Source organism: Lithobates pipiens, unplaced genomic scaffold, assembly GCF_037356315.1.
Source record: "Lithobates pipiens isolate NorthernLeopardFrog02 unplaced genomic scaffold, aLitPip1_a1.2 Scaffold_16, whole genome shotgun sequence".
Taxonomy (NCBI): Eukaryota; Metazoa; Chordata; class Amphibia; order Anura; family Ranidae; genus Lithobates; species Lithobates pipiens.
In genome coordinates this window covers 14,978,247-14,991,843 of record NW_027507748.1, presented here as the reverse complement: position 1 = coordinate 14,991,843, position 13,597 = coordinate 14,978,247, and the positions used below count along the sequence as shown (strand labels likewise).

The 13,597-nt window shown below is 45.0% G+C and overlaps 1 protein-coding gene across 8 annotated transcripts in view; it reads right to left on the bottom strand.

Moving 5' to 3' along the window:
• Positions 1 to 13,597, bottom strand: part of STXBP5L (syntaxin binding protein 5L) — a 508,429-nt gene that overhangs the window by 324,950 nt on the left and 169,882 nt on the right. The gene's annotated exons all lie outside the window — the stretch shown is intronic.

Here is a 13,597-nt window from a genome sequence, read left to right as displayed (position 1 = left end):
AGCAGAAGTTCCATTTTTGGGTGGAAATCCGCTTTAAATGGGATATTGCAAGCAGGTTGCCATTTTTTTAGCCGACATGCGCCCACATTCGAGACTACACTATCACCTAGTCTTTTCTCATCTAAACAATGCCAACCCACCTGGCTCTCCTATCCTGGAAGTTACCCCTGTAATACAAAAACCTGTAGGTACTGTAATTTGTGTCTTTTGGGTAAAACCTTTGTTGCCGCAGCCACAGGTGAAGAGCTCATTATACAGCAATACATCAACTGTGGCACAAACTATGTCATTTACCTAAAAAGAAAAAGGGGGGCAAGTGGGACTTTAAATGAAGCATGTCAGTTGAAAATAAAATTAATAAACACATGTGAGTAGATGAAATTATTTAGATTTCATTTATAATCAATAACCCCTAGGGGTAATCCATGATCTGAATGCATACAATGGTAATACAGTAATATAAATATAGATATAAACTCAATACATTTTCATAATAATGATCAGAAAATCTGGAGTATAGACAAATCAATGGACATACATGGATGCAGTTCATAACAGAAATACATAAATTACCAATCAAAATCATAAAATCACATGAATGAGTACAAAACTATATAGGACAAAAATTTATATTATCAAGGATTAAAATAAGCTTAATCGGGCATCCTTAGTTTGAGAACCCGACGCGTTTCTTGGCTTCATGCCAGTCATCAGGGGTGGGATGCATGTTTTTACAAAAAAAGCTAATAAATATGACAAATATTAATACATGTGGAACCTCAGTTAAATGGAGAGAGTATCAAATTGATCCACTTAATTGATAAAATAACTTACAATATAGTCCAAAAATTGGGCAGAACTTCCAGCAATGGGAACTGTTAGAGCTGAGATATAACCGTCTCATCCGGGGTTGAGGCAGGGTTCCGACCATCCCCCAACAATGTCAGGGGGGCGGGCCAGGGGGGAACCGAACACAGACACCCTCAACACTAGTCGACTAGGTACTGAATGTATATGTGTGTTACCCAAATCTGTGAAAAAGAAAAAAAGAGAAGTATGATGTGTCACCAAAAAAGACCAAAAACTCAAAAAAACAAAACAAAACCCCCCCCCCAAAAGCAGGACACTGAGTGTTGGTGACACATCACACTTCTCTTTTTCACAGATTTGGATAACACACATGTACATTCAGTACCTAGTCGACTAGTGTTGAGGGTGTCTGTGTTCGGTTCCCCCCTGGCCCGCCCCCCTGACATTGTTGGGGGATGGTCGGAACCCTGCCTCAACCCCAGATGATACGGTTATATCTCAGCTCTAACAGTTCCCATTGCTGGAAGTTCTGCCCAATTTTTGGGCTATATTGTAAGTTATTTTATCAATTAAGTGGATCAATTTGATACTCTCTCCATTTAACTGAGGTTCCACATATATTAATATTTGTCATATTTATTTGCTTTTTTAGTAAAAACATGCATCCCACCCCTGATGACTGGCATGAAGCCAAGAAACGCGTCGGGTTCTCAAACTAAGGATGCCCAATTAAGCTTATTTTAATCCTTGATAATATCAATTTTATCCTACGTGGACTCAGTCATGTGATTTTATGATTTTAATTGGTAATTTATGTATTTCTGTTATGAACTGCATCCATGTATGTCCATTGATTTGTCTATACTCCAGATTCTCTGATTATTATTATGAAAATATATTGAGTGTATATCTATATTTATATTACTGTATTACCATTGTTTACATTCACATCATGGATTACCCCTAGGGGTTATTGATTATAAATTAATTCTAAATCATTTCATCTACTCACATGTGTTTATTAATTTTATTTTCAATTGACATGCTTCATTTAAAGTCCCACTTGCCCCCCTTTTCTTTTTATACAATTTACCCGGGATGGAAGCATGCCATTGTTACTTGGTACTGCGGCAGGTCACTTCTCTTAAATCTATGTAATTTACCTGATCATCTGTATTTAATGCAGCCTCCAACATGTAGGTTGTACCACACGTCCTCTGAGAGCTCGTATAGGGGAACATTTCTGTGACACAATTAACCCAAATGCTAGAAATATTTTGAATCCAACACGTCACTTTAGAGAATGTCATCAGGGCGATCTTTCCTCATTTCGCTTCAGAGGAATAGAGCGGTTGTCTCACTCGCCCAGAGGAGGTGATAGGGAGAGAAGGCTACTGGGGAGAGAAGCATGGTGGATTTTTAGATTAAAAATTAGATCGCCTCAGGGGGTTAAACCTGAGGTGGTATCTGGACTTGCACTTACATTAATGCCGCGTACACACGATCGGAATTCTCGTCGGAAAAAGCTATGATGGTTTCTCTGACGGGGATTCCGCTCAAGCTTGGCTTGCATACACACGGGTCACACAAAAGTTTGCTGAACTTTCGACTGTCAAGAACGCGGTGACGTACAACACTACGACGCGAGAAAATTTCAAGTTCAATGCTTCCGAGCATGCATCAAATTGCTACCGAGCACGCGCAGGAATTTTGCGCGTCAGAATATGTACAGACGATCGGAATTTCCAATCGGAACTTTTTCTGACAGAAAAATTGAGATCCTGCTCTCAATCTTTTGCTGGCACGAATTCGGCCAGCAAAAGTCCGATGGAGCGTACACACGGTCGCATTTTCCGACGAAAGGCTCTCATCTGACTTTTTCTGGCAGAATTTCGGATCGTGTGTACTCAGCATAAGAATGCCTCTCCCCAGAGCCTCCTCTCTCCCTTTTCCTTTCTCTCTTCTGTTTTTTTTTTTTTCACATACCTGGATTATTATTTTCATCTTTTTTATTTAATGTTTTTTTATTTCAATGGTGTGCTTTCTAATACATATGTCTATACGTGTATGAATGTATGAACGTGTATGTGTGTGTATACATACATGTGCATATTATCACTACAAGGTGTGTGAAAATTAGTGGCATGCACATGGATCACCCTATATGTATTGCAGCTGATTCTCTTTTTTGGATAATTGCCTGAGGTCAATTAAGACAATCAATGGGTGGAGCCGCCTGTGATCTTTTTGCGCTACTATTTATTTCAAAGTTTTATGTCTGTAATGTGGTTATGACTAATTCCGCGTACACACGTCGGAATCCTGCTCAAGCTTGCCTTGCATACACACCGGTCACTCAAAAGTTCGTTGAGCTTCAACCTAATTTAATTTCCTCTATTCACCGCATCCTCCATGAGTCGACCCCTCTAACTGAATTTACGCATCTGTATATGAGTAGATGGTCTCAGATGTTGGACAAGCCTATCTCCCTGCAGACGTGGGATAGGATTTGGTCCTCTACTTTCAAATCCTCTAGGTGTGTTACGCAAAGGGAAACAGCAATAAAAATCCTTATGTTTTGGTATAAGACCCCCGATGTCATCCACAAATACGATCTCTCAGTCTCGCCATCTTGTTGGCGATGTGGCCTTGACATTGGGTCATTGTTCCATATCTTCTGGACATGCCCTTTGATACGGCCTTTCTGGATAGCGGTGGGGTCTTTGGTGGTGGAGGTGACGGGGGTATCCCTCCCGATTGATCCCCTATATTGCTTGCTGGGTCTCCCTATACCAGGTATACCTAAAAACACCAATCGACTGGTTTCCTACATTTTGCTTGCTGCTAAGAGGCTTGTCCCATTGTGTTGGTTGTCCAATGCAACTCCCCCCTGGCCTAGGTTACTCCAACTGGTGTCTGAAATTCGGAGAATGGAGTATTTGACAGCCTCGGTGCATGATTTGGTTCCCCAGTTCGAAAAAGTGTGGGAACCCTGGGATCGATCAGCATATGGGGCCCCCCCTGCCAGTACGTCCATCTGACTGCAGCTACCGATCGGGGCCCTTTGTTGATGGCTTCCGTCCCCCCCCCCTTCCCTACCCTGTCTTGGCCCCCTCCCCTCCCGGGGACATACTATGTTGACCATGTGAATATCCGTTTTTTACCTCTTTTTGGCCTCCGGCCTCTTGATGCTCAGAATAGTTTTTTCGCTTTACATCGACTGTTTGTTATTTATAGTACGAGATATGGATACGCAGTTCACCCTTGTGCCTGCGTTTGTGGACATTTTTCTCTGTCTGTTGTAACGTATGCCTTACATCTTGATCTATATCTTTCTATATTTTCTGATTTTTCTAATGCTTTAGTGTATTGTTTTTGTTTTTGCTTTAAAAATTAATAAAAATTACAATTATATAAAAAAAAAAGTTCGTTGAGCTTTCCACCATCAACAACACTGACGTACAACACTACGATGAGCCAAGAAAATTAAGTACAATGTTTCCGAGCATGCGTCAAATTGCTTCCGAGCATGCGTAGGAATTTTGCGTGACGGAAATTGCTACAGACGATCGTGATTTCCGATTGAAACTTTTTCCGACCAAAAAATTAAGAACCTGCTCTCAATTTTTTGCTGGCGGGAATTCGGGTAGCAAAAGTCCGATGGAGCCTACACACGGTCGCATTTTCCGACCAAAAGCTCGCAACAGTCTTTTGCTGGACAAATTTCCGATCGTGAGTACGGGGCATATGGCCTTATAGGCTGAAACGCGTCAACTAACTTAATCTGCGTTTGTTCACTGTGACTATTCAATGAAATTAAGACATTTTAAGAGCAACAACCAGGGTGCGGATCATTGTTTTTCGACATTACGCTATTCATCCAGCCACTGTGGATCGAGCACCTGGGAGCTCTGCTATCTATATGGTGTATGGGTAGTAGCACTGACTTTTCTGTTTATATTAGTGAACTCCATGCCCAAGAGGGTTAAGGCAGTGCTGGAAAATAATGGCGGCCACACATAAAATATTGATGCTTTGGGCCCAATTTGGACATTTTCACTTAGGGGTGTACTCACTTTTGTTGCCAGCGGTTTAGACATTAATGGCTGTGTGTTGAGTTATTTTGAGGGGACAGAAAATTTACACTGTTATACAAGCTGTACACTCACTACTTTACATTGTAGACAAGTGTCATTTCTTCAGTGTTGTCACATGAAAAGATTTACAAAAATGTGAGGGGTGTACTTACTTTTCTGAGATACTGTAGATTTCATATGACAAGGCTGACAGGAACCAGCTGTCCAGTTTTGGCCAAAGTTTTTTCAGCCAAATCACATGTTGCCGGGTTCCAGGAGAAGACTGACTGGTTCCTGAATTCTGCCGTGTAGCCGCTTCTGCTATACTGTAAGTTCCATTCACAAAACATTCTTTTCCTTATGAAAAATAAGAAAGGAGACAGTGAAGTTTTATCTTTCATGCGATTTCTATTTTCTGTCCTATTAATTCTCTATTTTTCTCGCCTATTCATAAGCTGGAATGAAAGCACTTTATAGATGCTTGAATGTAATATTTTTCTCTATTTCAATAGTCAGAGAGTTACTGGATCGTAAAATTTATTCAAAGATCAATGATCAGAAAGCAGCGGTTAGTAAATTACGAGCTCTCCAACCGTACCTTCTTCCCGTTGATATTGTAAAGGGAATAGCGGAGAGTGATGGAAATGAGAATTGAAGGAAGGATGGATGGCTTTGCAATTTATTCTGGAGAACGCTCCACACAACGGCGATATTGCCAGTCAGACTTCGCAAAGCAATATCCAGAGCGCGGCTCAACAAAAAAAAAAAAAAGAAGAAGAAAACCGAAACATTTCCATAAAGCTTATTAGTAAGATTCCCAGCTGAGATCCTTTATATCTGAGTAAGTGTTCCACTCAGTTCTACGGGGGCCACGACCTTCCTCCTGCGGAGCCGCACATTCCTGTTCTCTCTGACGGGGATACTGCTGTCACACTAAGCTTGGACTGGCCCCGCTGCATCACCGAAAAAAGCCAGGGTAGCGCTAAGCTTTATGAATGAAGGTATCCTGGCTGAAATTACTCGGATTGATCATTGATCTGGACCTGATGGGTTTAAAATAGTTCTGGTGGTGCTGTGCCTGCTCACAGAAAGATGTCCTCAGAAGAGGCATGGGCGGGCAGCACGCCGGACCATCGGGGACCACGTGTGGGCAGCGCTGGATCCTAACCTGAAGTACCATCACTAATACCAATGATTGGGGGGGCAAGCATTGCTTGGGCCTTCTATACCTGGGGGCTATTTTGCTCTGGGACACACTGACCCACTGACACCAATGATTTGGTGAAGCTGTTCTTCCCTGGTGGCCGCTATTCCACTGACACCAATGATTTGAAGGATCTATTCTCTCCTAAAGGGGACATGATCTCACTGACGCCAATAGATTGAGGGACTATTCTCTCGTGGGGGCCACAATCCCGCTATCATCAATGAATTGGGAGGCTATTCTTTCCTGGGGGGGGGGGGGGCACAATCCCACTGATATCAATGAATTGGGAGGCTGTTCTCTCCTGGAGGCCACAATTCCACTGACATCAATGAATTTGGGGGCTTTTATTTCCTGGGAGGGCCACAATCCCATTGACACCAATGATTTCGGAGGCTGATGTCTCCTGGAGGCCCAGACCCCATTGACAAAATTAAATTAAAAGGCTGTTCTCTCCTGTGGGCCACAATCCCACTGACACCAATGATTTGGGAGGCTGTTCTCTTCTGGAGGCCACAATCCCACTGATATCAATGATTTGGGAGGCTATTCTTTCCTGGAGGCCACAATCCCACTAGCATCAATGAATCTGGAGGCTATTCTTTCCTGGAGGCCACAATCCCACTAGCATCAATGAATCTGGAGGCTATTCTTTCCTGGGAAGGTCACAATCCCATTGATATCAATGATTTGGGAGGCTGTTCTCTCCTGGAGGCCACAATCCCACTGATACCAATGATTTGGGAGGCTATTCTTTCCTGGAGGCCACAATCCCACTAACATCAATGAATCTGGAGGCTATTCTTTCCTGGGAAGGTCACAATGCCATTGATATCAATGAATTGGGAGGCTGTTCTCTCCTGGAGGCCACAATTCCACTGACATCAATGAATCTGGAGGCTATTCTTTCCTGGGAAGGTCACAATCCCATTGATATCAATGAATTGGGAGGCTGTTCTCTCCTGGAGGCCACAATTCCACTGACATCAATGAATTTGGGGGCTGTTATTTCCTGGGAGGGCCACAATCCCATTGACACCAATGATTTCAGAGGCTGATGTCTCCTGGAGGCCCAGACCCCACTGACAAAATTAAATTAAAAGGCTGTTCTTTCCTGTGGGCCACAATCCCACTGACACCAATGATTTGGGAGGCTGTTCTCTTCTGGAGGCCACAATCCCACTAACATCAATGAACTTGGAGGCTATTCTTTCCTGGGAAGGTCACAATCCCATTGATATCAATGATTTGGGAGACTGTTCCCTTCTGGGGGGCCACAATCCCACTAACATCAATGAATTTGGAGGCTATTCTTTCCTTGGAAGGTCACAATCCCACTGAAATCAATGATTTGGGAGGCTGGTCTCTCCTGGAGGCCACAACCCCACTAACATCAATGAATTTGGAGGCTATTCTTTCCTGGGAAGGTTACAATCCCATTGACATCAATGATTTGGGAGGCTGTTCTCTTCTGGGGGCCACAATTCCAATGACATCAATGATTTGTGAAGCTGTTCTTTCCTGGAGGCCACAATCCCACTAACATCAATGAATCTGGAGGCTATTCTTTCCTGGGAAGGTCCCAATCCTATTAATATCAATGATTTGGGAGGCTTTTCTCTTCTGGGGGCAACAATCCCACTGACATCAATGATTTGGGAGGCTGTTCTTTCCTGGAGGCCACAATACCACTAACATCAATGAATCTGGAGGCTATTCTTTCCTGGGAAGGTCACAATCCCATTGACACCAATAATTTAGGAGGCTGTTCTCTCCTGGAGGCTCAGATCCCACTGACAAAAATAAATTAAAAGGCCATTCTCTAACCACTTTAATATTAAAGTGGTTGTAAACCTTCTCATACACCCAGTGAAGTGACTGGCCTCAGGTGATACACAAAGATTAAATAAACCCACCTTTATAAGTTGTACCTGTTCATCTACAGCAGGGGGTGGCAAGTCGTCGATCAAGATCGACCACGGCGGGGTCGACAGGTGGATTGTGACCATGGCTCTGCCTCCCCCAAGCCTCTGCCTCTCTCCTGTTAACTGCAGAGTAGAGAGCGGGAGGCGGGAGCTGGATGGAGGTTGGCGGTGGGAGCTGCTCAGCGATTGATTGCTAGGTGGTCCTAGCAGCCAATCACCAACTTGCTATTATGAACTCCGCCAGCTCCCGCCTGCCACCTAGAACTATACTGTCTTCTGATCCTCGCTCTGATGAACACACACACTGGCAGGTAAGTTCTACCTACACAGCTCTGTGTGTATGGGTGGGGGGACCAGTTGGAGGGGGGGCAGGGGTCACTATTCCGGGGGGCTTGATGTGAAGGGGTTAGACAGACACTGTTTTGGGAAGGGGGGACCAAGACACTAGGGGGGGGGGGTTAACGTGCAGGGGCAAAGGACACAGCATTGGGGGATATAGGTCACTACAGTGGGCGCAGGGGTCAAGTGAAGGGGGCAGAGGATACAGCTTTAGGGGGTACAGGAGACTACTGTGGGGAGCAGAGCACACGACGGGGGGGGGGGGGTTATGTGAAGGGGAGCAGTGGACACCACGGGAGGGGGGTTATATGAAGGGGGCAGAGGACACTATGGGGGGGCTTATGTGAAGGGGAGCAGAGGACACTACAACACTACAGGGGGGGTTATGTGAAGGGGAGCAGAGGACACCATGGGGGGGTTATGTGAAGGGGAGCAGAGGACACCACAGAGGGGGGGTTATGTATAGGTGGCAGAGGACACTATGGGGGGGCTTATGTGAAGGGGAGCAGAGGACACCATGGGGGGGTATGTGAAGGAGGCAGAGGACACTACGGGGGGCTTATGTGAAGGGGAGCAGAGGACACTATAGGGGGCTTATGTGAAGGGGAGCAGAGGACACCATGGGGGGGTTATGTGAAGGGGGCAGAGGACACTAGGGGGCTTAGGTGAAGGGGAGCAGAGGACACTGCAACACTACAGGGGGAGGGGGGTTATGTGAAGGGGAGCAGAGGACACCATGGGGGGGTTATGTGAAGGGGAGCAGAGGACACCACGGGGGGTTATGCGAAGGGGAGCAGAGGACACCACGGGGGGGATATGTGAAGGTGGCAGAGGACACTACGGGGGGGCTTATGTGAAGGGGAGCAGAGGACATCATGGGGGGGTTATGTGAAGGGGCAGAGGACACTATGAGGGGGCTTAGGTGAAGGGGAGCAGAGGACACTACAACACTACAGGGGGAGGGGGGTTATGTGAAGGGGAGCAGAGGACACCATGGAGGGGTTATGTGAAGGGGAGCAGAGGACACCCCGGGGGGGTTATGCGAAGGGGAGCAGAGGACACCACGGGGGGGATATGTGAAGGTGGCAGAGGACACTACGGGGGGGCTTATGTGAAGGGGAGCAGAGGACATCATGGGGGGGTATGTGAAGGGGGGAGAGGACACTATGAGGGGGCTAAGGTGAAGGGGAGCAGATGACACTACAACACTACAGGGGGAGGGGGGTTATGTGAAGGGGAGCAGAGGACACCATGGGGGGGGTTATGTGAAGGGGAGCAGAGGACACCACAGGGGGGTTATGCGAAGGGGAGCAGAGGACACCACGGGGGGATATGTGAAGGGGGGAGAGGACACTACGGGGGGGCTTATGTGAAGGGGAGCAGAGGACACCATGGGGGAGGCTTATGTGAAGGGGAGCAGAAGACACCATGGGGGGGGGGGGGTTGGGAAGGTGGCAGAGGACACTACGGGGGGGGGGCTTATGTGAAGGGGAGCAGAGGACACCACGGGGGGGTATGTGAAGGGGGCAGAGGGCACTACGGGGGGGGCTTATGTGAAGGGCAGCAGGGGACACCACGGGGGGGTTGTGAAGGAGGCAGAGGACACTACGACCGGGGGGCTTATGTGAAGGGGAGCAGAGGACACCACGGGGGGGTGTTATGTGAAGAGGAGAGGACACCATAAGGGTGCTAATGTGAAGGGGAGCAGAGGACGCCATTGGGGCAAGGAATTTTAAGCTCTTTAGCACCACCCTTTGGGCTCCTTCTGCTAATTTCGTGTTAGTAGAAGTTTGGTGAGTGTTGATTCGCACTTTTCAGTTTGTGCTCTTCAGTTCGTTTACCTGAAAAATATTTTAAAGGTTCCTCTGGGTCAAAAAGGTTGAGAAAGCCCAATATAGTAAATCCTATCATTACAGGCATCAAGTAGAAATAAAAATACAATATATTTTCTATAGTGGGTCTCTGACCTGGTCCTAGCCATTCTTTTCCCCACCACATTGCAGACCTGAAGTGTTGCTGGAGGTATCTGAGGAGGTGATGGGAAGGCCAGGAGGATCAGACTCTTCTTCATAACTACAGGACTGATATACAGCCGATCGACGTTTTACACCCACTTCTAAGAAGACGATCTCATTATAAAGAGTGGGATTTTTTTGTGTGAGTTTTGGAAACCGATATATATGTATATGTGTGCGAAGGATTAGTGTTCTTCAAAGCATACGAGCAACATGTCTAGGATCAAAGCAAAAAAAAAAATCTATCTCTGGAAATTCTACTCGGATGACAAAAAATTATACGGCTCAGACACAGACTGCAAGCACCTAAATAAATACTGACAGGGCCTGAAAAAAGGACTGTCTGTGTTGCGGCTGTAAAAGCCAGGCCTGTACTAGAAAATGAAAGCCAGGGAGTGAACAAGATAATCTGATTGGCTGATTTAGCGATACAGCCAATTTATATTGCAGACACTGTTATAAATTAGGTCTGTCCTCATCTTCTTAAGGTTGCTTTCACACGGGGGGGGGGGGGGGGGTGGGAGTGCGTTAGTGGTAGAGCACCGCTAGTTTTAGTGGTGCTTTTCAGCTGCTAGCGGGTCGCTTTTAAAGTGATTGGGTATTTTTTTTAACCACTTCAGCCCCGGACCATTTGGCTGGCCAAAGACTAGAGCACTTTTTTTTGCGATTCGGCACCGCGTTGCTTTAACAGACAATTGCGCGGTCGTGCGACGTGGCTCCCAAACAAAACTTACGTTCTTTTTTTTTCCCCCCAAAAATAGAGCTTTCTTTTGGTGGTATGGTATTTGATCACCTTTGCGGTTTTTATTTTTTGCGCTATAAAGAAAAAAATAGCGACAATTTTGAAAAAAACGCATTCGTTTTTCACTTTTTGCTATAATAAATATCCCCAAAAAATATATATAAAAAACTTTTTTTTTTCCCCCCCTCAGTTGAGGCCGATAAGTATTCTTCTTACCTTTCCAGGCACTTTTGGAGGCTGTGCTTCCTATAAATATCATGTAAACACTGTATATTCAGGGACAAACAAATGAAAACTTTAATGCAATTGGCTGAAATGGGCGACTCTCTGCTTTCCTATATTTTCAGTGAATTAAAGAGGAAGTAAACTCTGATGAGTTTACTTCCTCTTTGATTCCCTGCAAAGGTAAAGCATAATGGACTACTATGCATCGCATCGCATCGCATAGTAGCCCATTATGTGTCACTTACCTGACACAGGAGCCAGCGAAGTCACCGCTGTCCCCTGTAGTCCGGAGCGTCCATCTTCTCGGGTGGGTCTCGCTGCTCCGGCGCTGTCATTCGTCGGAGCCGCGGTGAAGTCACTCCCGCGCATGCGCATGGGAGCCGCCACTCACGGCATATCGCCGTTAACTGCGGCGCGCTCAGTGCGCCTGCGCGCCAATGTCGACAGCGATGCCTGTTTTTCGGCGAATTTCTCCTAAACCGTGTAGGTTTAGGAGATATTTCTTGGACCTACAGGTAAGCCTTAATCTAGGCTTACCTGTAGGTCAAAGTTGGTTGTAAGGGTTGACAAGTGAAATCAAAGCTAACTGGAGATATTTTTGTGTGAATCAAAATACCGACCAACACAATCCCCCCCCTCGGTGGAGGCATTTCACTTACTCTGCTTTCTGACAAGTGAAATTCACACCGAGGGATCTTCAAGGACTGCTGGATCTATGTAAAATGGAAGAGGAAGGTCACATCTAAAAAGGATAGGCCCTTTAAATATTAACAAATAAGGAAAGCATCAAGATATGGCACTAAAAGCCCCCAATTACTGAATCATTCCATGTCTCCGGTCATTTCTACCATCCAGGCCCACAGATTGGAGGCCGCTGGCTCTCAACTCCCTCCAAGCAAGGGGGGGGGGGGGGGGGTAGGTGCAGTTCCTTAGCAGGCTGTGTAACTAGCATAAAAGTTTTTTGTTTAAATAATTTAACAAAAGTACAAAATACAAAGACAAAGAACATGGCCATCTTTAAAATGACCCCTCAATAACCATGGAAAAAGCAGGGGGACACTATAAGATGGTCCAATAGGCTTCAATAGGGACACAAATTACCCAACGACTTCTAGGGTGGACCTCCGCTTTAAAGGAAAGAAAACCAAAGGCTTTGCTACAAGGAAAGTATGTTGTACATATTTTCTTTGTTTACTTATTATGGCCAGTTTCTTTTTTTTTTTTTTTTTTTTGTTTAAAGTAGAACTATAAGCAAAACTTATTTCCATTTTGGATGGAGCAAGGAAGGGTTATAACCCCGGTCAGATTTTTCTGTGTCCCATTGGAGAGATTTTCCTTTACTTCCCGTCCCATAGCCAAACAGGAAGTGAGAAGAAATCCCTGCAAATTAAGGGAATTCCTTGGGGACCTCCGGGTCACCAGAACCAGTGTCCCCATGGGAAGATTTCCCCTCTATTACTTTTATGGGGACAACATAAAATTTTGAATTTTTCTTTTTACTTTCACTTTCAGTGATAATGGTAAACAAGACAAATAGAGGGTGGGGGGGGGGGGGTGGTTCTCCTTAATGGGGACAAAGACAGCAATAAAAACTGACAGGCTTCCTAATCCTGCACTAAAAAAATTTAATAAAATAAAGTATTGGCTTTAGTTACACTTATATCAAACATTTTGTATATATTATATCATATACTAACCGCTGCTTTCTGATCATTGATCTTTGAATAAATTTTACGATCCAGTAACTCTCTGACTATTGAAATAGAGAAAAATATTACATTCAAGCATCTATAAAGTGCTTTCATTCCAGCTTATGAATAGGCGAGAAAAATAGAGAATTAATAGGACAGAAAATAGAAAATCGCATGAAAGATAAAACTTCACCGTCTCCTTTCTTATTTTTCAAAAGGAAAATAATGTTTTGTGAATGGAACTTACAGTATAGCAGAAGCGGCTACACGGCAGAATTCAGGAACCACTCAGTCTTCTCCTGGGACCCGGCAACATGTGATTTGGATGAAAAAGAGGCTGAAAAAACTTTGGCCAAAACTGGACGGCTGGTTCCTGTCAGCCTTGTCATATGAAATCTACAGTATCTCACACAAGTAAGTACACCCCTCACATTTCTGTAAATCTTTTCTTCTATCTTTTCATGTGACAACACTGAAGAAATGACACTTGTCTACAATGTAAAGTAGTGAGTGTACAGCTTGTATAACAGTGTAAATTTCCTGTCCCCTCAAAATAACTCAACACACAGC